Raw genomic sequence first — 23,530 nt, 5'->3', positions numbered from 1 at the left:
GTGCTGTAAGCTTTTGGGTTTTCATTCCTACTTATATAATGTATGGGCGATTTGATTGGCTGATCTTTAAATAGTCCTCTCTTTGCAGTATCCTTCGCTTGCGACCGTAACAACCTGGCTATGCCTGATCTCGTCTGCTCTCGGAAGCTAAGCAGGTTTGGTCCTGTATAATGTACCGGCGATTAGATTGGCTGATCTTTAAATAGCTCTCTCTTTGCAGCAGTCTTCGCTTATGGCCATACCACCCTGGCTATGCCAGATCATGTCTGAGCTCGGAAGCTAAGCAGGTTTGGGCCTGGTTAGTAATTGGATGGGAGACCCCCTGGTAATACCAGTTTCTTTAAGATTTTTGTAAATTTTTCACAAATTATATAATAATCTTGAAAAAAAAAAGAGTCAATGCCCATTCTTTGAATCTTAGCAGTCATGGACCTGTGTAGTGTTTGGATGGGAGACCCCCTGGTAATACCAGGTGCTCTAATATTATTGGAAATTTATTACTAATTATATAATAATCTTAAAAAAAAAGAGCCAATGCCCGATCTCTTAATCTTAGCAGGTATTGGCCTGGTTAGTGCTTGGATGGGAGACCGCCTGGGAATACCAGGTGCTGTAAGCTTTTGGGTTTTCATTCCTACTTATATAATGTATGGGCGATTTGATTGGCTGATCTTTAAATAGTCCTCTCTTTGCAGTATCCTTCGCTTGCGACCGTAACAACCTGGCTATGCCTGATCTCGTCTGCTCTCGGAAGCTAAGCAGGTTTGGTCCTGTATAATGTACCGGCGATTAGATTGGCTGATCTTTAAATAGCTCTCTCTTTGCAGCAGTCTTCGCTTATGGCCATACCACCCTGGCTATGCCAGATCATGTCTGAGCTCGGAAGCTAAGCAGGTTTGGGCCTGGTTAGTAATTGGATGGGAGACCCCCTGGTAATACCAGTTGCTTTAAGATTTTTGTAAATTTTTCACAAATTATATAATAATCTTGAAAAAAAAAAGAGTCAATGCCCATTCTTTGAATCTTAGCAGTCATGGACCTGTTTAGTGTCTGGATGGGAGACCGCCTCGGAATACCAGGTGCTCTAATATTATTGGAAATGTATTACTAATTATATAATAATCTTGAAAAAAAAGAGTCAATGCCCAAATCTTTGATTCTTAGCAGCTATGGACCTGTTTAGTGTTTGGATGGGAGACCGCCTCGGAATACCAGGTGCTCTAATATTATTGGAAATTTATTATTAATTATATAATAATCTTAAAAAAAAAAAAAAGATTCAATGCCCGATCTCTGAATCTTAGCAGGTATTGGCCTGGTTAGTGCTTGGATGGGAGACAGCCTCGGAATACCAGGTGCTGTAAGCTTTTGGGTTTTCATTCCTACTTAATGTATGGGCGATTTGATTGGCTGATCTTTAAATAGTCCACTCTTTGCAGCAGCCTTCGCTTGCGAACATAACAACCTGGCTATGCCTGATCTCGTCTGCTCTCGGAAGCTAAGCAGGTTTGGGCCTGGTTGGTACTTAGATGGGAGACCGCCTGGGAATACCAGGTGCTTTAAGCTTTAGGGTTTTCTTTCCTACTTATATAATGTACCGGCGATTAGATTGGCTGATCTTTAAATAGCTCTCTCTTTGCAGCAGTCTACGCTTATGGCCATACCACCCTGGCTATGCCAGATAATGTCTGAGCTCGGAAGCTAAGCAGGTTTGGGCCTGGTTAGTACTTGGATGGGGGACTGCCTAGTAATACCAGGTGCTGTAAGATTTGTGCAAATTTTTCACAAATTCTATAATAATCTTGCAAGAAAAAAAGAAAAGAGTCAATGCCCAATATCTGAATCTTAGCAGGTATGGGCCTGGTTATTAATTGGATGGGAGACTGCCTCGGAATACCAGTTGCTGTAATATTTTTGGAAATTTGTACTAATAATATAATAATCTTGAAATAAAAAGAGTCAATTCCCAATCTTTGAATCTTAGCAGCTATGGACCTGTTTAGTGTTTGGATGGGAGACCGCCTTGGAATACCAGGTGCTCTAATATTATTGGAAATTTATTACTAATTATATAATAATCTTGAAAAAAAAAAAAAAAAAAAAAAAGAATCAATGCCCGATCTCTGAATCTTAGCAGGTATTGGCCTGGTTAGTGCTTGGATGGGAGACCGCCTCGGAATACCAGGTGCTGTAAGCTTTTGGGTTTTCATTCCTACTTAATGTATGGGCGATTTGATTGGCTGATCTTTAAATAGTCCTCTCTTTCCAGAAGTCTTCGCTTGCGACCATAACAACCTGGCTATGCCTGATCTCGTCTGCTCTCGGAAGCTAAGCAGGTTTGGGCCTGGTTGGTACTTAGATGGGAGACCGCCTGGGAATACCAGGTGCTTTAAGCTTTAGGGTTTTCTTTCCTACTTATATAATGTACCGGCGATTAGATTGGCTGATCTTTAAATAGCTCTCTCTTTGCAGCAGTCTTCGCTTATGGCCATACCACCCTGGCTATGCCAGATAATGTCTGAGCTCGGAAGCTAAGCAGGTTTGGGCCTGGTTAGTACTCGGATGGGGGACTGCCTAGTAATACCGGGTGCTGTAAGATTTTTGGAAATTTTTCACAAATTCTATAATAATCTTGCAAGAAAGAAAGAAAAGAGTCAATGCCCAATATCTGAATCTTAGCAGGTATGGGCCTGGTTAGTAATTGGATGGGAGACCCTCTGGTAATACCAGTTGCTTTAAGATTTCTGCAAATTTTTCACAAATTATATAATAATCTTGAAAAAAAAAAAAGTCAATGCCCGATCTCTGAATAATAGCAGGTTTTGCCTGCTTAGTACTTGGATGGGAGACGGCCTGGAAATACCAGTTGCTGTTATATTTTTGGCAATTTTTACTAATTATATAATAATCTTGCAAAAAAAAAAAAAAGAGTCAATGCCCAATCTTTGAATCTTAGGAGGTATAGACCTGTTTAGTGCTTGGATGGGAGACCGCCTCGGAATACCAGTTGCTGTAATATTTTTGGAAATTTGTACTAATTATATAATAATCTTGAAAAAAAAAGAGTCAATGCCCAATCTTTGAATCTTAGCAGCTATGGACCTGTTTAGTGTTTGAATGGGAGACCGCCTTGGAATACCAGGTGCTCTAATATTATTGGAAATTTATTACTAATTATATAATAATCTTAAAAAAGATTCAATGCCCGATCTCTGAATCTTAGCAGGTATTGGCCTGGTTAGTGCTTGGATGGGAGACCGCCTCGGAATACCAGGTGCTGTAAGCTTTTGGGTTTTCATTCCTACTTAATGTATGGGCGATTTGATTGGCTGATCTTTAAATAGTCCTCTCTTTCCAGCAGCCTTCGCTTGCGACCATAACAACCTGGCTATGCCTGATCTCTTCTGCTCTCGGAAGCTAAGCAGGTTTGGGCCTGGTTGGTACTTAGATGGGAGACCGCCTGGGAATTCCAGATGCTTTAAGCTTTAGGGTTTTCTTTCCTACTTATATAATGTACCGGCGATTAGATTGGCTGATCTTTAAATAGCTCTCTCTTTGCAGCAGTCTTCGCTTATGGCCATACCACCCTGGCTATGCCAGATAATGTCTGAGCTCGGAAGCTAAGCAGGTTTGGGCCTGGTTAGTACTCGGATGGTGGACTGCCTAGTAATACCAGGTGCTGTAAGATTTTTGGAAATTTTTCACAAATTCTATAATAATCTTGCAAGAAAAAAAGAAAAGAGTCAATGCCCAATATCTGAATCTTAGCAGGTATGGGCCTGGTTAGTAATTGGATAGGAGACCCTCTGGTAATACCAGTTGCTTTAAGATTTCTGCAAATTTTTCACAAATTATATAATAATCTTGAAAAAAAAAAAAAAAAGTCAATGCCCGATCTCTGAATAATAGCAGGTTTTGCCTGGTTAGTACTTGGATGGGAGACGGCCTGGAAATACCAGTTGCTGTAATATTTTTGGCAATTTTTACTAATTATATAATAATCTTGCAAAAAAAAAAAAAGAGTCAATGCCCAATCTTTGAATCTTAGGAGGTATAGACCTGTTTAGTGCTTGGATGGGAGACCGCCTCGGAATACCAGTTGCTGTAATATTTTTGGAAATTTGTACTAATTATATAATAATCTTGAAAAAAAAAGAGTCAATGCCCAATCTTTGAATCTTAGCAGCTATGGACCTGTTTAGTGTTTGGATGGGAGACCGCCTCGGAAAACCAGGTGCTCTAATATTATTGGAAATTTATTACTAATTATATAATAATCTTAAAAAAGATTCAATGCCCGATCTCTGAATCTTAGCAGGTATTGGCCTGGTTAGTGCTTGGATGGGAGACCGCCTCGGAATACCAGGTGCTGTAAGCTTTTGGGTTTTCATTTCTACTTAATGTATGGGCGATTTGATTGGCTGATCTTTAAATAGTCCTCTCTTTCCAGCAGCCTTCGCTTGCGACCATAACAACCTGGCTATGCCTGATCTCGTCTGCTCTCGGAAGCTAAGCAGGTTTGGGCCTGGTTGGTACTTAGATGGGAGACCGCTTTGGAATACCAGGTGCTTTAAGCTTTAGGGTTTTCTTTCCTACTTATATAATGTACCGGCGATTAGATTGGCTGATCTTTAAATAGTTCTCTCTTTGCAGCAGTCTTCGCTTATGGCCATACCACCCTGGCTATGCCAGATCATGTCTGAGCTCGGAAGCTAAGCAGGTTTGGGCCTGGATAGTACTCGGATGGGGGACTGCCTAAAAATACCATGTGCTGTAAGATTTTTGGAAATTTTTCACAAATTATATAATAATCTTGCAAGAAAAAAAGAAGAGTCAATGCCCAATATCTGAATCTTAGCAGGTATGGGCCTGGTTAGTATTTGGATGGGAGACCCCTGGTAATACCAGTTGCTTTAAGATTTTTTTAAATTTTTCACAAATTATGTAATAATCTTGAAAAAAAAAAAAAAAAAGTCAATGCCCGATCTCTGAATAATAGCAGGTTTTGCCTGGTTAGTACTTGGATGGGAGACGGCCTGGAAATACCAGTTCCTACAATATTTTTGCTAATTTTTACTAATTACATAATAATCTTGCAAAAAAAAAAGAAAAAAGAGTCAATGCCCAATCTTTGAATCTTAGGAGGTATGGACCTGTTTAGTGCTTGGATGGGAGATCGCCTCGGAATACCAGTTGCTGTAATATTTTTGGAAATTTGTACTAATTATATAATAATCTTGAAAAAAAAAGAGTCAATGCCCAATCTTTGAATCTTAGCAGCTATGGACATGTTTAGTGTTTGGATGGGAGACCGCCTTGGAATACCAGGTGCTCTAATATTATTGGAAATGTATTACTAATTATATTATAATCTTAAAAAAGATTCAATGCCCGATCTCTGAATCTTAGCAGGTATTGGCCTGGTTAGTGCTTGGATGGGAGACCGCCTCGGAATACCAGGTGCTGTAAGCTTTTGGGTTTTCATTCCTACTTAATGTATGGGCGATTTGATTGGCTGATCTTTAAATAGTCCTCTCTTTCCAGCAGCCTTCGCTTGCGACCATAACAACCTGGCTATGCCTTATCTCGTCTGCTCTCGGAAGCTAAGCAGGTTTGGGCCTGGTTGGTACTTAGATGGGAGACCGCTTTGGAATACCAGGTGCTTTAAGCTTTAGGGTTTTCTTTCCTACTTATATAATGTACCGGCGATTAGATTGGCTGATCTTTAAAGAGCTCTCTCTTTGCAGCAGTCTTCGCTTATGGCCATACCACCCTGGCTATGCCAGATAATGTCTGAGCTCGGAAGCTAAGCAGGTTTGGGCCTGGTTAGTACTCGGATGGGGGACTGCCTAGTAATACCAGGTGCTGTAAGATTTTTGGAAATTTTTCACAAATTCTATAATAATCTTGCAAGAAAAAAAGAAAAGAGTCAATGCCCAATCTTTGAATCTTAGGAGGTATAGACCTGTTTAGTGCTTGGATGGGAGACCGCCTCGGAATACCAGTTGTTGTAATATTTTTGGAAATTTGTACTAATTATATAATAATCTTGAAAAAAAAAAGAGTCAATGCCCAATCTTTGAATCTTAGCAGCTATGGACCTGTTTAGTGTTTGAATGGGAGACCGCCTTGGAATACCAGGTGCTCTAATATTATTGGAAATTTATTACTAATTATGTAATAATCTTAAAAAAGATTCAATGCCCGATCTCTGAATCTTAGCAGGTATTGGCCTGGTTAGTGCTTGGATGGGAGACACCCTGGTAATACCAGTTGCTTTAAGATTTTTGGATATTTTTCACAAATTATATAATAATTAAAAAAAAAAAAAAAAGTCAATGCCCGATCTCTGAATAATAGCAGGTTTTGCCTGGTTAGTACTTGGATGGAAGACGGCCGGGAAATACCAGTTGCTGTAATATTTTTGGCAATTTTTACTAATTACATAAAAATCTTGCAAAAAAAAAAAAAAAAGAGTAAATGCCCAATCTTTGAATCTTAGGAGGTATGGACCTGTTTAGTGCTTGGATGGGAGACCGCCTCGGAATACCATTTGCTGTAATATTTTTGGAAATTTGTACTAATTATATAATTATCTTGAAACAAAAAGAGTCAATGCCCAATCTTTGAATCTTAGCAGCTATGGACCTGTTTAGTGTTTGGATGGGAGACCGCCTCGGAAAACCAGGTGCTCTAATATTATTGGAAATGTATTACTAATTATATAATAATCTTTAAAAAAAAAAAAAAAAAAAAAAAAGAGTCAATGCCCGATCTCTTAATCTTAGCAGGTATTGGCCTGGTTAGTGCTTGGATGGGAGACCGCCTGGGAATACCAGGTGCTTTAAGCTTTAGGGTTTTCTTTCCTACTTATATAATGTACCGGCGATTAGATTGGCTGATCTTTAAATAGCTCTCTCTTTGCAGCAGTCTTCGCTTATGGCCATACCACCCTGGCTATGCCAGATCATGTCTGAGCTCGAAAGCTAAGCAGGTTTGGGCCTGGTTAGTAATTGGATGGGAGACCCCCTGGTAATACCAGTTACTTTAAGATTTTTGTAAATTTTTCACAAATTATATAATAATCTTGAAAAAAAAAAGAGTCAATGCCCATTCTTTGAATCTTAGCAGTCATGGACCTGTGTAGTGTTTGGATGGGAGACCCCCTGGTAATACCAGGTGCTCTAATATTATTGGAAATTTATTACTAATTATATAATAATCTTAAAAAAAGAGCCAATGCCCGATCTCTTAATCTTAGCAGGTATTGGCCTGGTTAGTGCTTGGATGGGAGACCGCCTCGGAATACCAGGTGCTGTAAGCTTTTGGGTTTTCATTCCTACTTATATAATGTATGGGCGATTTGATTGGCTGATCTTTAAATAGTCCTCTCTTTGCAGTATCCTTCGCTTGCGACCGTAACAACCTGGCTATGCCTGATCTCGTCTGCTCTCGGAAGCTAAGCAGGTTTGGTCCTGTATAATGTACCGGCGATTAGATTGGCTGATCTTTAAATAGCTCTCTCTTTGCAGCAGTCTTCGCTTATGGCCATACCACCCTGGCTATGCCAGATCATGTCTGAGCTCGGAAGCTAAGCAGGTTTGGGCCTGGTTAGTAATTGGATGGGAGACCCCCTGGTAATACCAGTTTCTTTAAGATTTTTGTAAATTTTTCACAAATTATATAATAATCTTGAAAAAAAAAAGAGTCAATGCCCATTCTTTGAATCTTAGCAGTCATGGACCTGTGTAGTGTTTGGATGGGAGACCCCCTGGTAATACCAGGTGCTCTAATATTATTGGAAATTTATTACTAATTATATAATAATCTTAAAAAAAAAGAGCCAATGCCCGATCTCTTAATCTTAGCAGGTATTGGCCTGGTTAGTGCTTGGATGGGAGACCGCCTGGGAATACCAGGTGCTGTAAGCTTTTGGGTTTTCATTCCTACTTATATAATGTATGGGCGATTTGATTGGCTGATCTTTAAATAGTCCTCTCTTTGCAGTATCCTTCGCTTGCGACCGTAACAACCTGGCTATGCCTGATCTCGTCTGCTCTCGGAAGCTAAGCAGGTTTGGTCCTGTATAATGTACCGGCGATTAGATTGGCTGATCTTTAAATAGCTCTCTCTTTGCAGCAGTCTTCGCTTATGGCCATACCACCCTGGCTATGCCAGATCATGTCTGAGCTCGGAAGCTAAGCAGGTTTGGGCCTGGTTAGTAATTGGATGGGAGACCCCCTGGTAATACCAGTTGCTTTAAGATTTTTGTAAATTTTTCACAAATTATATAATAATCTTGAAAAAAAAAAGAGTCAATGCCCATTCTTTGAATCTTAGCAGTCATGGACCTGTTTAGTGTCTGGATGGGAGACCGCCTCGGAATACCAGGTGCTCTAATATTATTGGAAATGTATTACTAATTATATAATAATCTAAAAAAAAAAAAAAAAAAAAAAAAAAAAAAGAGTCAATGCCCGATCTCTTAATCTTAGCAGGTATCGGCCTGGTTAGTGCTTGGATGGGAGACCGCCTGGGAATACCAGGTGCTTTAAGCTTTAGGGTTTTCTTTCCTACTTATATAATGTACCGGCGATTAGATTGACTGATCTTTAAATAGCTCTCTCTTTGCAGCAGTCTTCGCTTATGGCCATACCACCCTGGCTATGCCAGATCATGTCTGAGCTCGGAAACTAAGCAGGTTTCGGCCTGGTTAGTAATTGGATGGGAGACCCCCTGGTAATACCAGTTGCTTTAAGATTTTTGGAAATTTTTCACAAATTATATAATAATCTTGCAAGAAAAAAAGAAAGGAGTCAATGCCCCATATCTGAATCTTAGCAGGTATGGGCCTGGTTAGTAATTGGATGGGAGACACCCTGGTAATACCAGTTGCTTTAAGATTTTTGGAAATTTTTCACAAATTATATAATAATTTTGAAAAAAAAAAACAGTCAATGCCCGATCTCTAAATAATAGCAGGTTTTGCCTGGTTAGTACTTGGATGGAAGACGGCCGGGAAATACCAGTTGCTGTAATATTTTTGGCAATTTTTACTAATTACATAAAAATCTTGCAAAAAAAAAAAAAAAAGAGTAAATGCCCAATCTTTGAATCTTAGGAGGTATGGACCTGTTTAGTGCTTGGATGGGAGACCGCCTCGGAATACCATTTGCTGTAATATTTTTGGAAATTTGTACTAATTATATAATTATCTTGAAACAAAAAGAGTCAATGCCCAATCTTTGAATCTTAGCAGCTATGGACCTGTTTAGTGTTTGGATGGGAGACCGCCTCGGAAAACCAGGTGCTCTAATATTATTGGAAATGTATTACTAATTATATAATAATCTTTAAAAAAAAAAAAAAAAAAAAAAAGAGTCAATGCCCGATCTCTTAATCTTAGCAGGTATTGGCCTGGTTAGTGCTTGGATGGGAGACCGCCTGGGAATACCAGGTGCTTTAAGCTTTAGGGTTTTCTTTCCTACTTATATAATGTACCGGCGATTAGATTGACTGATCTTTAAATAGCTCTCTCTTTGCAGCAGTCTTCGCTTATGGCCATACCACCCTGGCTATGCCAGATCATGTCTGAGCTCGGAAACTAAGCAGGTTTCGGCCTGGTTAGTAATTGGATGGGAGACCCCCTGGTAATACCAGTTGCTTTAAGATTTTTGGAAATTTTTCACAAATTATATAATAATCTTGAAAAAAAAAAAGAGTCAATGCCCATTCTTTGAATCTTAGCAGTCATGGACCTGTGTAGTGTTTGGATGGGAGACCCCCTGGTAATACCAGGTGCTCTAATATTATTGGAAATTTATTACTAATTATATAATAATCTTAAAAAAAGAGCCAATGCCCGATCTCTTAATCTTAGCAGGTATTGGCCTGGTTAGTGCTTGGATGGGAGACCGCCTCGGAATACCAGGTGCTGTAAGCTTTTGGGTTTTCATTCCTACTTATATAATGTATGGGCGATTTGATTGGCTGATCTTTAAATAGTCCTCTCTTTGCAGTATCCTTCGCTTGCGACCGTAACAACCTGGCTATGCCTGATCTCGTCTGCTCTCGGAAGCTAAGCAGGTTTGGTCCTGTATAATGTACCGGCGATTAGATTGGCTGATCTTTAAATAGCTCTCTCTTTGCAGCAGTCTTCGCTTATGGCCATACCACCCTGGCTATGCCAGATCATGTCTGAGCTCGGAAGCTAAGCAGGTTTGGGCCTGGTTAGTAATTGGATGGGAGACCCCCTGGTAATACCAGTTGCTTTAAGATTTTTGTAAATTTTTCACAAATTATATAATAATCTTGAAAAAAAAAAGAGTCAATGCCCATTCTTTGAATCTTAGCAGTCATGGACCTGTGTAGTGTTTGGATGGGAGACCCCCTGGTAATACCAGGTGCTCTAATATTATTGGAAATTTATTACTAATTATATAATAATCTTAAAAAAAAGAGCCAATGCCTGATCTCTTAATCTTAGCAGGTATTGGCCTGGTTAGTGCTTGGATGGGAGACCGCCTGGGAATACCAGGTGCTGTAAGCTTTTGGGTTTTCATTCCTACTTATATAATGTATGGGCGATTTGATTGGCTGATCTTTAAATAGTCCTCTCTTTGCAGTATCCTTCGCTTGCGACCGTAACAACCTGGCTATGCCTGATCTCGTCTGCTCTCGGAAGCTAAGCAGGTTTGGTCCTGTATAATGTACCGGCGATTAGATTGGCTGATCTTTAAATAGCTCTCTCTTTGCAGCAGTCTTCGCTTATGGCCATACCACCCTGGCTATGCCAGATCATGTTTGAGCTCGGAAGCTAAGCAGGTGTGGGCCTGGTTAGTAATTGGATGGGAGACCCCCTGGTAATACCAGTTGCTTTAAGATTTTTGTAAATTTTTCACAAATTATATAATAATCTTGAAAAAAAAAGAGTCAATGCCCATTCTTTGAATCTTAGCAGTCATGGACCTGTGTAGTGTTTGGATGGGAGACCCCCTGGTAATACCAGGTGCTCTAATATTATTGGAAATTTATTACTAATTATATAATAATCTTAAAAAAAGAGCCAATGCCCGATCTCTTAATCTTAGCAGGTATTGGCCTGGTTAGTGCTTGGATGGGAGACCGCCTCGGAATACCAGGTGCTGTAAGCTTTTGGGTTTTCATTCCTACTTATATAATGTATGGGCGATTTGATTGGCTGATCTTTAAATAGTCCTCTCTTTGCAGTATCCTTCACTTGCGACCGTAACAACCTGGCTATGCCTGATCTCGTCTGCTCTCGGAAGCTAAGCAGGTTTGGTCCTGTATAATGTACCGGCGATGAGATTGGCTGATCTTTAAATAGCTCTCTCTTTGCAGCAGTCTTCGCTTATGGCCATACCACCCTGGCTATGCCAGATCATGTCTGAGCTCGGAAGCTAAGTAGGTTTGGGCCTGGTTAGTAATTGGATGGGAGACCCCCTGGTAATACCAGTTGCTTTAAGATTTTTGTAAATTTTTCACAAATTATATAATAATCTTGAAAAAAAAAAGAGTCAATGCCCATTCTTTGAATCTTAGCAGTCATGGACCTGTGTAGTGTTTGGATGGGAGACCCCCTGGTAATACCAGGTGCTCTAATATTATTGGAAATTTATTACTAATTATATAATAATCTTAAAAAAAAAGAGCCAATGCCCGATCTCCTAATCTTAGCAGGTATTGGCCTGGTTAGTGCTTGGATGGGAGACCGCCTGGGAATACCAGGTGCTGTAAGCTTTTGGGTTTTCATTCCTACTTATATAATGTATGGGCGATTTGATTGGCTGATCTTTAAATAGTCCTCTCTTTGCAGTATCCTTCGCTTGCGACCGTAACAACCTGGCTATGCCTGATCTCGTCTGCTCTCGGAAGCTAAGCAGGTTTGGTCCTGTATAATGTACCGGCGATTAGATTGGCTGATCTTTAAATAGCTCTCTCTTTGCAGCAGTCTTCGCTTATGGCCATACCACCCTGGCTATGCCAGATCATGTCTGAGCTCGGAAGCTAAGCAGGTTTGGGCCTGGTTAGTAATTGGATGGGAGACTCCCTGGTAATACCAGTTGCTTTAAGATTTTTGTAAATTTTTCACAAATTATATAATGATCTTGAAAAAAAAAAGATTCAATGCCCATTCTTTGAATCTTAGCAGTCATGGACCTGTTTAGTGTCTGGATGGGAGACCGCCTCGGAATACCAGGTGCTCTAATATTATTGGAAATGTATTACTAATTATATAATAATCTAAAAAAAAAAAAAAAAAAAAAAAAAAAAAGAGTCAATGCCCGATCTCTTAATCTTAGCAGGTATTGGCCTGGTTAGTGCTTGGATGGGAGACCGCCTGGGAATACCAGGTGCTTTAAGCTTTAGGGTTTTCTTTCCTACTTATATAATGTACCGGCGATTAGATTGACTGATCTTTAAATAGCTCTCTCTTTGCAGCAGTCTTCGCTTATGGCCATACCACCCTGGCTATGCCAGATCATGTCTGAGCTCGGAAACTAAGCAGGTTTCGGCCTGGTTAGTAATTGGATGGGAGACCCCCTGGTAATACCAGTTGCTTTAAGATTTTTGGAAATTTTTCACAAATTATATAATAATCTTGCAAGAAAAAAAGAAAGGAGTCAATGCCCCATATCTGAATCTTAGCAGGTATGGGCCTGGTTAGTAATTGGATGGGAGACACCCTGGTAATACCAGTTGCTTTAAGATTTTTGGAAATTTTTCACAAATTATATAATAATTTTGAAAAAAAAAAAACAGTCAATGCCCGATCTCTAAATAATAGCAGGTTTTGCCTGGTTAGTACTTGGATGGAAGACGGCCGGGAAATACCAGTTGCTGTAATATTTTTGGCAATTTTTACTAATTACATAAAAATCTTGCAAAAAAAAAAAAAAAAGAGTAAATGCCCAATCTTTGAATCTTAGGAGGTATGGACCTGTTTAGTGCTTGGATGGGAGACCGCCTCGGAATACCATTTGCTGTAATATTTTTGGAAATTTATACTAATTATATAATTATCTTGAAACAAAAAGAGTCAATGCCCAATCTTTGAATCTTAGCAGCTATGGACCTGTTTAGTGTTTGGATGGGAGACCGCCTCGGAAAACCAGGTGCTCTAATATTATTGGAAATGTATTACTAATTATATAATAATCTTTAAAAAAAAAAAAAAAAAAAAAAAAAGAGTCAATGCCCGATCTCTTAATCTTAGCAGGTATTGGCCTGGTTAGTGCTTGGATGGGAGACCGCCTGGGAATACCAGGTGCTTTAAGCTTTAGGGTTTTCTTTCCTACTTATATAATGTACCGGCGATTAGATTGACTGATCTTTAAATAGCTCTCTCTTTTTGCAGCAGTCTTCGCTTATGGCCATACCACCCTGGCTATGCCAGATCATGTCTGAGCTCGGAAACTAAGCAGGTTTCGGCCTGGTTAGTAATTGGATGGGAGACCCCCTGGTAATACCAGTTGCTTTAAGATTTTTGGAAATTTTTCACAAATTATATAATAATCTTGAAAAAAAAAAAGAGTCAATGCCCATTCTTTGAATCTTAGCAGTCATGGACCTGTGTAGTGTTTGGATGGGAGACCCCCTGGTAATACCAGGTGCTCTAATATTATTGGAAATTTATTACTAATTATATAATAATCTTAAAAAAAGAGCCAATGCCCGATCTCTTAATCTTAGCAGGTATTGGCCTGGTTAGTGCTTGGATGGGAGACCGCCTCGGAATACCAGGTGCTGTAAGCTTTTGGGTTTTCATTCCTACTTATATAATGTATGGGCGATTTGATTGGCTGATCTTTAAATAGTCCTCTCTTTGCAGTATCCTTCGCTTGCGACCGTAACAACCTGGCTATGCCTGATCTCGTCTGCTCTCGGAAGCTAAGCAGGTTTGGTCCTGTATAATGTACCGGCGATTAGATTGGCTGATCTTTAAATAGCTCTCTCTTTGCAGCAGTCTTCGCTTATGGCCATACCACCCTGGCTATGCCAGATCATGTCTGAGCTCGGAAGCTAAGCAGGTTTGGGCCTGGTTAGTAATTGGATGGGAGACCCCCTGGTAATACCAGTTGCTTTAAGATTTTTGTAAATTTTTCACAAATTATATAATAATCTTGAAAAAAAAAAGAGTCAATGCCCATTCTTTGAATCTTAGCAGTCATGGACCTGTGTAGTGTTTGGATGGGAGACCCCCTGGTAATACCATGTGCTCTAATATTATTGGAAATTTATTACTAATTATATAATAATCTTAAAAAAAAGAGCCAATGCCTGATCTCTTAATCTTAGCAGGTATTGGCCTGGTTAGTGCTTGGATGGGAGACCGCCTGGGAATACCAGGTGCTGTAAGCTTTTGGGTTTTCATTCCTACTTATATAATGTATGGGCGATTTGATTGGCTGATCTTTAAATAGTCCTCTCTTTGCAGTATCCTTCGCTTGCGACCGTAACAACCTGGCTATGCCTGATCTCGTCTGCTCTCGGAAGCTAAGCAGGTTTGGTCCTGTATAATGTACCGGCGATTAGATTGGCTGATCTTTAAATAGCTCTCTCTTTGCAGCAGTCTTCGCTTATGGCCATACCACCCTGGCTATGCCAGATCATGTTTGAGCTCGGAAGCTAAGCAGGTGTGGGCCTGGTTAGTAATTGGATGGGAGACCCCCTGGTAATACCAGTTGCTTTAAGATTTTTGTAAATTTTTCACAAATTATATAATAATCTTGAAAAAAAAAGAGTCAATGCCCATTCTTTGAATCTTAGCAGTCATGGACCTGTGTAGTGTTTGGATGGGAGACCCCCTGGTAATACCAGGTGCTCTAATATTATTGGAAATTTATTACTAATTATATAATAATCTTAAAAAAAGAGCCAATGCCCGATCTCTTAATCTTAGCAGGTATTGGCCTGGTTAGTGCTTGGATGGGAGACCGCCTCGGAATACCAGGTGCTGTAAGCTTTTGGGTTTTCATTCCTACTTATATAATGTATGGGCGATTTGATTGGCTGATCTTTAAATAGTCCTCTCTTTGCAGTATCCTTCACTTGCGACCGTAACAACCTGGCTATGCCTGATCTCGTCTGCTCTCGGAAGCTAAGCAGGTTTGGTCCTGTATAATGTACCGGCGATGAGATTGGCTGATCTTTAAATAGCTCTCTCTTTGCAGCAGTCTTCGCTTATGGCCATACCACCCTGGCTATGCCAGATCATGTCTGAGCTCGGAAGCTAAGCAGGTTTGGGCCTGGTTAGTAATTGGATGGGAGACCCCCTGGTAATACCAGTTGCTTTAAGATTTTTGTAAATTTTTCACAAATTATATAATAATCTTGAAAAAAAAAAGAGTCAATGCCCATTCTTTGAATCTTAGCAGTCATGGACCTGTGTAGTGTTTGGATGGGAGACCCCCTGGTAATACCAGGTGCTCTAATATTATTGGAAATTTATTACTAATTATATAATAATCTTAAAAAAAAAGAGCCAATGCCCGATCTCTTAATCTTAGCAGGTATTGGCCTGGTTAGTGCTTGGATGGGAGACCGCCTGGGAATACCAGGTGCTGTAAGCTTTTGGGTTTTCATTCCTACTTATATAATGTATGGGCGATTTGATTGGCTGATCTTTAAATAGTCCTCTCTTTGCAGTATCCTTCGCTTGCGACCGTAACAACCTGGCTATGCCTGATCTCGTCTGCTCTCGGAAGCTAAGCAGGTTTGGTCCTGTATAATGTACCGGCGATTAGATTGGCTGATCTTTAAATAGCTCTCTCTTTGCAGCAGTCTTCGCTTATGGCCATACCACCCTGGCTATGCCAGATCATGTCTGAGCTCGGAAGCTAAGCAGGTTTGGGCCTGGTTAGTAATTGGATGGGAGACTCCCTGGTAATACCAGTTGCTTTAAGATTTTTGTAAATTTTTCACAAATTATATAATGATCTTGAAAAAAAAAAGATTCAATGCCCATTCTTTGAATCTTAGCAGTCATGGACCTGTTTAGTGTCTGGATGGGAGACCGCCTCGGAATACCAGGTGCTCTAATATTATTGGAAATGTATTACTAATTATATAATAATCTAAAAAAAAAAAAAAAAAAAAAAAAAAAAAGAGTCAATGCCCGATCTCTTAATCTTAGCAGGTATTGGCCTGGTTAGTGCTTGGATGGGAGACCGCCTGGGAATACCAGGTGCTTTAAGCTTTAGGGTTTTCTTTCCTACTTATATAATGTACCGGCGATTAGATTGACTGATCTTTAAATAGCTCTCTCTTTGCAGCAGTCTTCGCTTATGGCCATACCACCCTGGCTATGCCAGATCATGTCTGAGCTCGGAAACTAAGCAGGTTTCGGCCTGGTTAGTAATTGGATGGGAGACCCCCTGGTAATACCAGTTGCTTTAAGATTTTTGGAAATTTTTCACAAATTATATAATAATCTTGCAAGAAAAAAAGAAAGGAGTCAATGCCCCATATCTGAATCTTAGCAGGTATGGGCCTGGTTAGTAATTGGATGGGAGACACCCTGGTAATACCAGTTGCTTTAAGATTTTTGGAAATTTTTCACAAATTATATAATAATTTTGAAAAAAAAAAAACAGTCAATGCCCGATCTCTAAATAATAGCAGGTTTTGCCTGGTTAGTACTTGGATGGAAGACGGCCGGGAAATACCAGTTGCTGTAATATTTTTGGCAATTTTTACTAATTACATAAAAATCTTGCAAAAAAAAAAAAAAAAGAGTAAATGCCCAATCTTTGAATCTTAGGAGGTATGGACCTGTTTAGTGCTTGGATGGGAGACCGCCTCGGAATACCATTTGCTGTAATATTTTTGGAAATTTGTACTAATTATATAATTATCTTGAAACAAAAAGAGTCAATGCCCAATCTTTGAATCTTAGCAGCTATGGACCTGTTTAGTGTTTGGATGGGAGACCGCCTCGGAAAACCAGGTGCTCTAATATTATTGGAAATGTATTACTAATTATATAATAATCTTTAAAAAAAAAAAAAAAAAAAAAAAAAGAGTCAATGCCCGATCTCTTAATCTTAGCAGGTATTGGCCTGGTTAGTGCTTGGATGGGAGACCGCCTGGGAATACCAGGTGCTTTAAGCTTTAGGGTTTTCTTTCCTACTTATATAATGTACCGGCGATTAGATTGACTGATCTTTAAATAGCTCTCTCTTTTTGCAGCAGTTTTCGCTTATGGCCATACCACCCTGGCTATGCCAGATCATGTCTGAGCTCGGAAACTAAGCAGGTTTCGGCCTGGTTAGTAATTGGATGGGAGACCCCCTGGTAATACCAGTTGCTTTAAGATTTTTGGAAATTTTTCACAAATTATATAATAATCTTGAAAAAAAAAAAGAGTCAATGCCCATTCTTTGAATCTTAGCAGTCATGGACCTGTGTAGTGTTTGGATGGGAGACCCCCTGGTAATACCAGGTGCTCTAATATTATTGGAAATTTATTACTAATTATATAATAATCTTAAAAAAAGAGCCAATGCCCGATCTCTTAATCTTAGCAGGTATTGGCCTGGTTAGTGCTTGGATGGGAGACCGCCTCGGAATACCAGGTGCTGTAAGCTTTTGGGTTTTCATTCCTACTTATATAATGTATGGGCGATTTGATTGGCTGATCTTTAAATAGTCCTCTCTTTGCAGTATCCTTCGCTTGCGACCGTAACAACCTGGCTATGCCTGATCTCGTCTGCTCTCGGAAGCTAAGCAGGTTTGGTCCTGTATAATGTACCGGCGATTAGATTGGCTGATCTTTAAATAGCTCTCTCTTTGCAGCAGTCTTCGCTTATGGCCATACCACCCTGGCTATGCCAGATCATGTCTGAGCTCGGAAGCTAAGCAGGTTTGGGCCTGGTTAGTAATTGGATGGGAGACCCCCTGGTAATACCAGTTGCTTTAAGATTTTTGTAAATTTTTCACAAATTATATAATAATCTTGAAAAAAAAAAGAGTCAATGCCCATTCTTTGAATCTTAGCAGTCATGGACCTGTGTAGTGTTTGGATGGGAGACCCCCTGGTAATACCAGGTGCTCTAATATTATTGGAAATTTATTACTAATTATATAATAATCTTAAAAAAAAGAGCCAATGCCTGATCTCTTAATCTTAGCAGGTATTGGCCTGGTTAGTGCTTGGATGGGAGACCGCCTGGGAATACCAGGTGCTGTAAGCTTTTGGGTTTTCATTCCTACTTATATAATGTATGGGCGATTTGATTGGCTGATCTTTAAATAGTCCTCTCTTTGCAGTATCCTTCGCTTGCGACCGTAACAACCTGGCTATGCCTGATTTCGTCTGCTCTCGGAAGCTAAGCAGGTTTGGTCCTGTATAATGTACCGGCGATTAGATTGGCTGATCTTTAAATAGCTCTCTCTTTGCAGCAGTCTTCGCTTATGGCCATACCACCCTGGCTATGCCAGATCATGTCTGAGCTCGGAAGCTAAGCAGGTGTGGGCCTGGTTAGTAATTGGATGGGAGACCCCCTGGTAATACCAGTTGCTTTAAGATTTTTGTAAATTTTTCACAAATTATATAATAATCTTGAAAAAAAAAAGAGTCAATGCCCATTCTTTGAATCTTAGCAGTCATGGACCTGTGTAGTGTTTGGATGGGAGACCCCCTGGTAATACCAGGTGCTCTAATATTATTGGAAATTTATTACTAATTATATAATAATCTTAAAAAAAGAGCCAATGCCCGATCTCTTAATCTTAGCAGGTATTGGCCTGGTTAGTGCTTGGATGGGAGACCGCCTCGGAATACCAGGTGCTGTAAGCTTTTGGGTTTTCATTCCTACTTATATAATGTATGGGCGATTTGATTGGCTGATCTTTAAATAGTCCTCTCTTTGCAGTATCCTTCACTTGCGACCGTAACAACCTGGCTATGCCTGATCTCGTCTGCTCTCGGAAGCTAAGCAGGTTTGGTCCTGTATAATGTACCGGCGATGAGATTGGCTGATCTTTAAATAGCTCTCTCTTTGCAGCAGTCTTCGCTTATGGCCATACCACCCTGGCTATGCCAGATCATGTCTGAGCTCGGAAGCTAAGCAGGTTTGGGCCTGGTTAGTAATTGGATGGGAGACCCCCTGGTAATACCAGTTGCTTTAAGATTTTTGTAAATTTTTCACAAATTATATAATAATCTTGAAAAAAAAAAGAGTCAATGCCCATTCTTTGAATCTTAGCAGTCATGGACCTGTGTAGTGTTTGGATGGGAGACCCCCTGGTAATACCAGGTGCTCTAATATTATTGGAAATTTATTACTAATTATATAATAATCTTAAAAAAAAGAGCCAATGCCCGATCTCTTAATCTTAGCAGGTATTGGCCTGGTTAGTGCTTGGATGGGAGACCGCCTGGGAATACCAGGTGCTGTAAGCTTTTGGGTTTTCATTCCTACTTATATAATGTATGGGCGATTTGATTGGCTGATCTTTAAATAGTCCTCTCTTTGCAGTATCCTTCGCTTGCGACCGTAACAACCTGGCTATGCCTGATCTCGTCTGCTCTCGGAAGCTAAGCAGGTTTGGTCCTGTATAATGTACCGGCGATTAGATTGGCTGATCTTTAAATAGCTCTCTCTTTGCAGCAGTCTTCGCTTATGGCCATACCACCCTGGCTATGCCAGATCATGTCTGAGCTCGGAAGCTAAGCAGGTTTGGGCCTGGTTAGTAATTGGATGGGAGACCCCCTGGTAATACCAGTTGCTTTAAGATTTTTGTAAATTTTTCACAAATTATATAATGATCTTGAAAAAAAAAAGAGTCAATGCCCATTCTTTGAATCTTAGCAGTCATGGACCTGTTTAGTGTCTGGATGGGAGACCGCCTCGGAATACCAGGTGCTCTAATATTATTGGAAATGTATTACTAATTATATAATAATCTAAAAAAAAAAAAAAAAAAAAAAAAAAAGAGTCAATGCCCGATCTCTTAATCTTAGCAGGTATTGGCCTGGTTAGTGCTTGGATGGGAGACCGCCTGGGAATACCAGGTGCTTTAAGCTTTAGGGTTTTCTTTCCTACTTATATAATGTACCGGCGATTAGATTGACTGATCTTTAAATAGCTCTCTCTTTGCAGCAGTCTTCGCTTATGGCCATACCACCCTGGCTATGCCAGATCATGTCTGAGCTCGGAAACTAAGCAGGTTTCTGCCTGGTTAGTAATTGGATGGGAGACCCCCTGGTAATACCAGTTGCTTTAAGATTTTTGGAAATTTTTCACAAATTATATAATAATCTTGCAAGAAAAAAAGAAAGGAGTCAATGCCCCATATCTGAATCTTAGCAGGTATGGGCCTGGTTAGTAATTGGATGGGAGACACCCTGGTAATACCAGTTGCTTTAAGATTTTTGGAAATTTTTCACAAATTATATAATAATTTTGAAAAAAAAAAACAGTCAATGCCCGATCTCTAAATAATAGCAGGTTTTGCCTGGTTAGTACTTGGATGGAAGACGGCCGGGAAATACCAGTTGCTGTAATATTTTTGGCAATTTTTACTAATTACATAAAAATCTTGCAAAAAAAAAAAAAAAAGAGTAAATACCCAATCTTTGAATCTTAGGAGGTATGGACCTGTTTAGTGCTTGGATGGGAGACCGCCTCGGAATACCATTTGCTGTAATATTTTTGGAAATTTGTACTAATTATATAATTATCTTGAAACAAAAAGAGTCAATGCCCAATCTTTGAATCTTAGCAGCTATGGACCTGTTTAGTGTTTGGATGGGAGACCGCCTCGGAAAACCAGGTGCTCTAATATTATTGGAAATGTATTACTAATTATATAATAATCTTTAAAAAAAAAAAAAAAAAAAAAAAGAGTCAATGCCCGATCTCTTAATCTTAGCAGGTATTGGCCTGGTTAGTGCTTGGATGGGAGACCGCCTGGGAATACCAGGTGCTTTAAGCTTTAGGGTTTTCTTTCCTACTTATATAATGTACCGGCGATTAGATTGACTGATCTTTAAATAGCTCTCTCTTTGCAGCAGTCTTCGCTTATGGCCATACCACCCTGGCTATGCCAGATCATGTCTGAGCTCGGAAACTAAGCAGGTTTCGGCCTGGTTAGTAATTGGATGGGAGACCCCCTGGTAATACCAGTTGCTTTAAGATTTTTGGAAATTTTTCACAAATTATATAATAATCTTGCAAGAAAAAAAGAAAGGAGTCAATGCCCCATATCTGAATCTTAGCAGGTATGGGCCTGGTTAGTAATTGGATGGGAGACACCCTGGTAATACCAGTTGCTTTAAGATTTTTGGAAATTTTTCACAGATTATATAATAATTTTGAAAAAAAAAAAAAGTCAATGCCCGATCTCTAAATAATAGCAGGTTTTGCCTGGTTAGTACTTGGATGGAAGACGGCCGGGAAATACCAGTTGCTGTAATATTTTTGGCAATTTTTACTAATTACATAAAAATCTTGCAAAAAAAAAAAAAAAAAGAGTAAATGCCCAATCTTTGAATCTTAGGAGGTATGGACCTGTTTAGTGCTTGGATGGGAGACCGCCTCGGAATACCATTTGCTGTAATATTTTTGGAAATTTGTACTAATTATATAATTATCTTGAAACAAAAAGAGTCAATGCCCAATCTTTGAATCTTAGCAGCTATGGACCTGTTTAGTGTTTGGATGGGAGACCGCCTCGGAAAACCAGGTGCTCTAATATTATTGGAAATGTATTACTAATTATATAATAATCTTTAAAAAAAAAAAAAAAAAAAAAAAAAGAGTCAATGCCCGATCTCTTAATCTTAGCAGGTATTGGCCTGGTTAGTGCTTGGATGGGAGACCGCCTGGGAATACCAGGTGCTGTAAGCTTTTGGGTTTTCATTCCTACTTATATAATGTATGGGCGATTTGATTGGCTGATCTTTAAATAGTCCTCTCTTTGCAGTATCCTTCGCTTGCGACCGTAACAACCTGGCTATGCCTGATCTCGTCTGCTCTCGGAAGCTAAGCAGGTTTGGTCCTGTATAATGTACCGGCGATTAGATTGACTGATCTTTAAATAGCTCTCTCTTTGCAGCAGTCTTCGCTTATGGCCATACCACCCTGGCTATGCCAGATCATGTCTGAGCTCGGAAACTAAGCAGGTTTCGGCCTAGTTAGTAATTGGATGGGAGACCCCCTGGTAATACCAGTTGCTTTAAGATTTTTGGAAATTTTTCACAAATTATATAATAATCTTGCAAGAAAAAAAGAAAGGAGTCAATGCCCCATATCTGAATCTTAGCAGGTATGGGCCTGGTTAGTAATTGGATGGGAGACACCCTGGTAATACCAGTTGCTTTAAGATTTTTGGAAATTTTTCACAAATTATATAATAATTTTGAAAAAAAAAAAAAAGTCAATGCCCGATCTCTGAATAATAGCAGGTTTTGCCTGGTTAGTACTTGGATGGAAGACGGCCGGGAAATACCAGTTGCTGTAATATTTTTGGGAATTTTTACTAATTACATAAAAATCTTGCAAAAAAAAAAAAAAAAGAGTAAATGCCCAATCTTTGAATCTTAGGAGGTATGGACCTGTTTAGTGCTTGGATGGGAGACCGCCTCGGAATACCATTTGCTGTAATATTTTTGGAAATTTGTACTAATTATATAATTATCTTGAAACAAAAAGAGTCAATGCCCAATCTTTGAATCTTAGCAGCTATGGACCTGTTTAGTGTTTGGATGGGAGACCACCTCGGAAAACAAGGTGCTCTAATATTATTGGAAATGTATTACTAATTATATAATAATCTTTAAAAAAAAAAAAAAAAAAAAAAAGAGTCAATGCCCGATCTCTTAATCTTAGCAGGTATTGGCCTGGTTAGTGCTTGGATGGGAGACCGCCTGGGAATACCAGGTGCTTTAAGCTTTAGGGTTTTCTTTCCTACTTATATAATGTACCGGCGATTAGATTGGCTGATCTTTAAATAGCTCTCTCTTTGCAGCAGTCTTTGCTTATGGCCATACCACCCTGGCTATGCCAGATCATGTCTGAGCTCGGAAGCTAAGCAGGTTTGGGCCTGGTTAGTAATTGGATGGGAGACCCCCTGGTAATACCAGTTGCTCTAAGATTTTTGTAAATTTTTCACAAATTATATAATAATCTTGAAAAAAAAAAGAGTCAATGCCCATTCTTTGAATCTTAGCAGTCATGGACCTGTTTAGTGTCTGGATGGGAGACCGCCTCGGAATACCAGGTGCTCTAATATTATTGGAAATTTATTACTAATTATATAATAATCTTAAAAAAAAGAGCCAATGCCCGATCTCTTAATCTTAGCAGGTATTGGCCTGGTTAGTGCTTGGATGGGAGACCGCCTCGGAATACCAGGTGCTGTAAGCTTTTGGATTTTCATTCCTACTTATATAATGTATGGGCGATTTGATTGGCTGATCTTTAAATAGTCTTCTCTTTGCAGTATCCTTCGCTTGCGACCGTAACAACCTGGCTATGCCTGATCTCGTCTGCTCTCGGAAGCT

At 39.6% G+C, this 23,530-nt stretch overlaps 33 pseudogenes; all 33 read left to right on the top strand.

Annotated features, from left to right (window-relative positions):
* Positions 1-228: 228 nt before the first annotated feature.
* Positions 229-347, top strand: LOC127962941 (uncharacterized; annotated as a pseudogene).
* A 488-nt stretch (positions 348-835) lies between these two features.
* LOC127966214 (uncharacterized) lies at positions 836-954 on the top strand (annotated as a pseudogene).
* A 493-nt stretch (positions 955-1,447) lies between these two features.
* LOC127962198 (uncharacterized) lies at positions 1,448-1,566 on the top strand (annotated as a pseudogene).
* Positions 1,567-1,650: 84 nt separating this feature from the next.
* On the top strand, positions 1,651-1,769 carry LOC127964204 (uncharacterized; annotated as a pseudogene).
* A 508-nt stretch (positions 1,770-2,277) lies between these two features.
* LOC127957246 (uncharacterized) lies at positions 2,278-2,396 on the top strand (annotated as a pseudogene).
* A 970-nt stretch (positions 2,397-3,366) lies between these two features.
* Positions 3,367-3,485, top strand: LOC127961233 (uncharacterized; annotated as a pseudogene).
* A 973-nt stretch (positions 3,486-4,458) lies between these two features.
* On the top strand, positions 4,459-4,577 carry LOC127961714 (uncharacterized; annotated as a pseudogene).
* An 84-nt stretch (positions 4,578-4,661) lies between these two features.
* LOC127963332 (uncharacterized) lies at positions 4,662-4,780 on the top strand (annotated as a pseudogene).
* Positions 4,781-5,552: 772 nt separating this feature from the next.
* Positions 5,553-5,671, top strand: LOC127962915 (uncharacterized; annotated as a pseudogene).
* An 84-nt stretch (positions 5,672-5,755) lies between these two features.
* Positions 5,756-5,874, top strand: LOC127964432 (uncharacterized; annotated as a pseudogene).
* A 1,061-nt stretch (positions 5,875-6,935) lies between these two features.
* On the top strand, positions 6,936-7,054 carry LOC127963312 (uncharacterized; annotated as a pseudogene).
* Positions 7,055-7,540: 486 nt separating this feature from the next.
* Positions 7,541-7,659, top strand: LOC127962939 (uncharacterized; annotated as a pseudogene).
* A 488-nt stretch (positions 7,660-8,147) lies between these two features.
* Positions 8,148-8,266, top strand: LOC127966212 (uncharacterized; annotated as a pseudogene).
* A 376-nt stretch (positions 8,267-8,642) lies between these two features.
* Positions 8,643-8,761, top strand: LOC127963915 (uncharacterized; annotated as a pseudogene).
* A 792-nt stretch (positions 8,762-9,553) lies between these two features.
* Positions 9,554-9,672, top strand: LOC127963908 (uncharacterized; annotated as a pseudogene).
* Positions 9,673-10,159: 487 nt separating this feature from the next.
* LOC127966206 (uncharacterized) lies at positions 10,160-10,278 on the top strand (annotated as a pseudogene).
* Positions 10,279-10,765: 487 nt separating this feature from the next.
* LOC127962521 (uncharacterized) lies at positions 10,766-10,884 on the top strand (annotated as a pseudogene).
* A 485-nt stretch (positions 10,885-11,369) lies between these two features.
* LOC127961673 (uncharacterized) lies at positions 11,370-11,488 on the top strand (annotated as a pseudogene).
* Positions 11,489-11,976: 488 nt separating this feature from the next.
* On the top strand, positions 11,977-12,095 carry LOC127962210 (uncharacterized; annotated as a pseudogene).
* Positions 12,096-12,470: 375 nt separating this feature from the next.
* On the top strand, positions 12,471-12,589 carry LOC127963904 (uncharacterized; annotated as a pseudogene).
* Positions 12,590-13,386: 797 nt separating this feature from the next.
* LOC127963900 (uncharacterized) lies at positions 13,387-13,505 on the top strand (annotated as a pseudogene).
* A 487-nt stretch (positions 13,506-13,992) lies between these two features.
* Positions 13,993-14,111, top strand: LOC127966198 (uncharacterized; annotated as a pseudogene).
* A 487-nt stretch (positions 14,112-14,598) lies between these two features.
* On the top strand, positions 14,599-14,717 carry LOC127962516 (uncharacterized; annotated as a pseudogene).
* A 485-nt stretch (positions 14,718-15,202) lies between these two features.
* LOC127966195 (uncharacterized) lies at positions 15,203-15,321 on the top strand (annotated as a pseudogene).
* A 488-nt stretch (positions 15,322-15,809) lies between these two features.
* LOC127962203 (uncharacterized) lies at positions 15,810-15,928 on the top strand (annotated as a pseudogene).
* A 375-nt stretch (positions 15,929-16,303) lies between these two features.
* LOC127963893 (uncharacterized) lies at positions 16,304-16,422 on the top strand (annotated as a pseudogene).
* Positions 16,423-17,219: 797 nt separating this feature from the next.
* LOC127963888 (uncharacterized) lies at positions 17,220-17,338 on the top strand (annotated as a pseudogene).
* Positions 17,339-17,825: 487 nt separating this feature from the next.
* Positions 17,826-17,944, top strand: LOC127966191 (uncharacterized; annotated as a pseudogene).
* A 487-nt stretch (positions 17,945-18,431) lies between these two features.
* Positions 18,432-18,550, top strand: LOC127961548 (uncharacterized; annotated as a pseudogene).
* Positions 18,551-19,036: 486 nt separating this feature from the next.
* On the top strand, positions 19,037-19,155 carry LOC127966185 (uncharacterized; annotated as a pseudogene).
* Positions 19,156-19,642: 487 nt separating this feature from the next.
* On the top strand, positions 19,643-19,761 carry LOC127966180 (uncharacterized; annotated as a pseudogene).
* Positions 19,762-21,045: 1,284 nt separating this feature from the next.
* LOC127963881 (uncharacterized) lies at positions 21,046-21,164 on the top strand (annotated as a pseudogene).
* Positions 21,165-23,003: 1,839 nt separating this feature from the next.
* On the top strand, positions 23,004-23,122 carry LOC127958818 (uncharacterized; annotated as a pseudogene).
* The last annotated feature ends 408 nt before the right edge of the window (positions 23,123-23,530 follow it).

The sequence above is a fragment of the Carassius gibelio genome, chromosome A3 (genome assembly GCF_023724105.1).
Source record: "Carassius gibelio isolate Cgi1373 ecotype wild population from Czech Republic chromosome A3, carGib1.2-hapl.c, whole genome shotgun sequence".
NCBI lineage: Eukaryota > Metazoa > Chordata > Actinopteri > Cypriniformes > Cyprinidae > Carassius > Carassius gibelio.
This window is presented reverse-complemented; position numbering and strand designations above follow the sequence as displayed.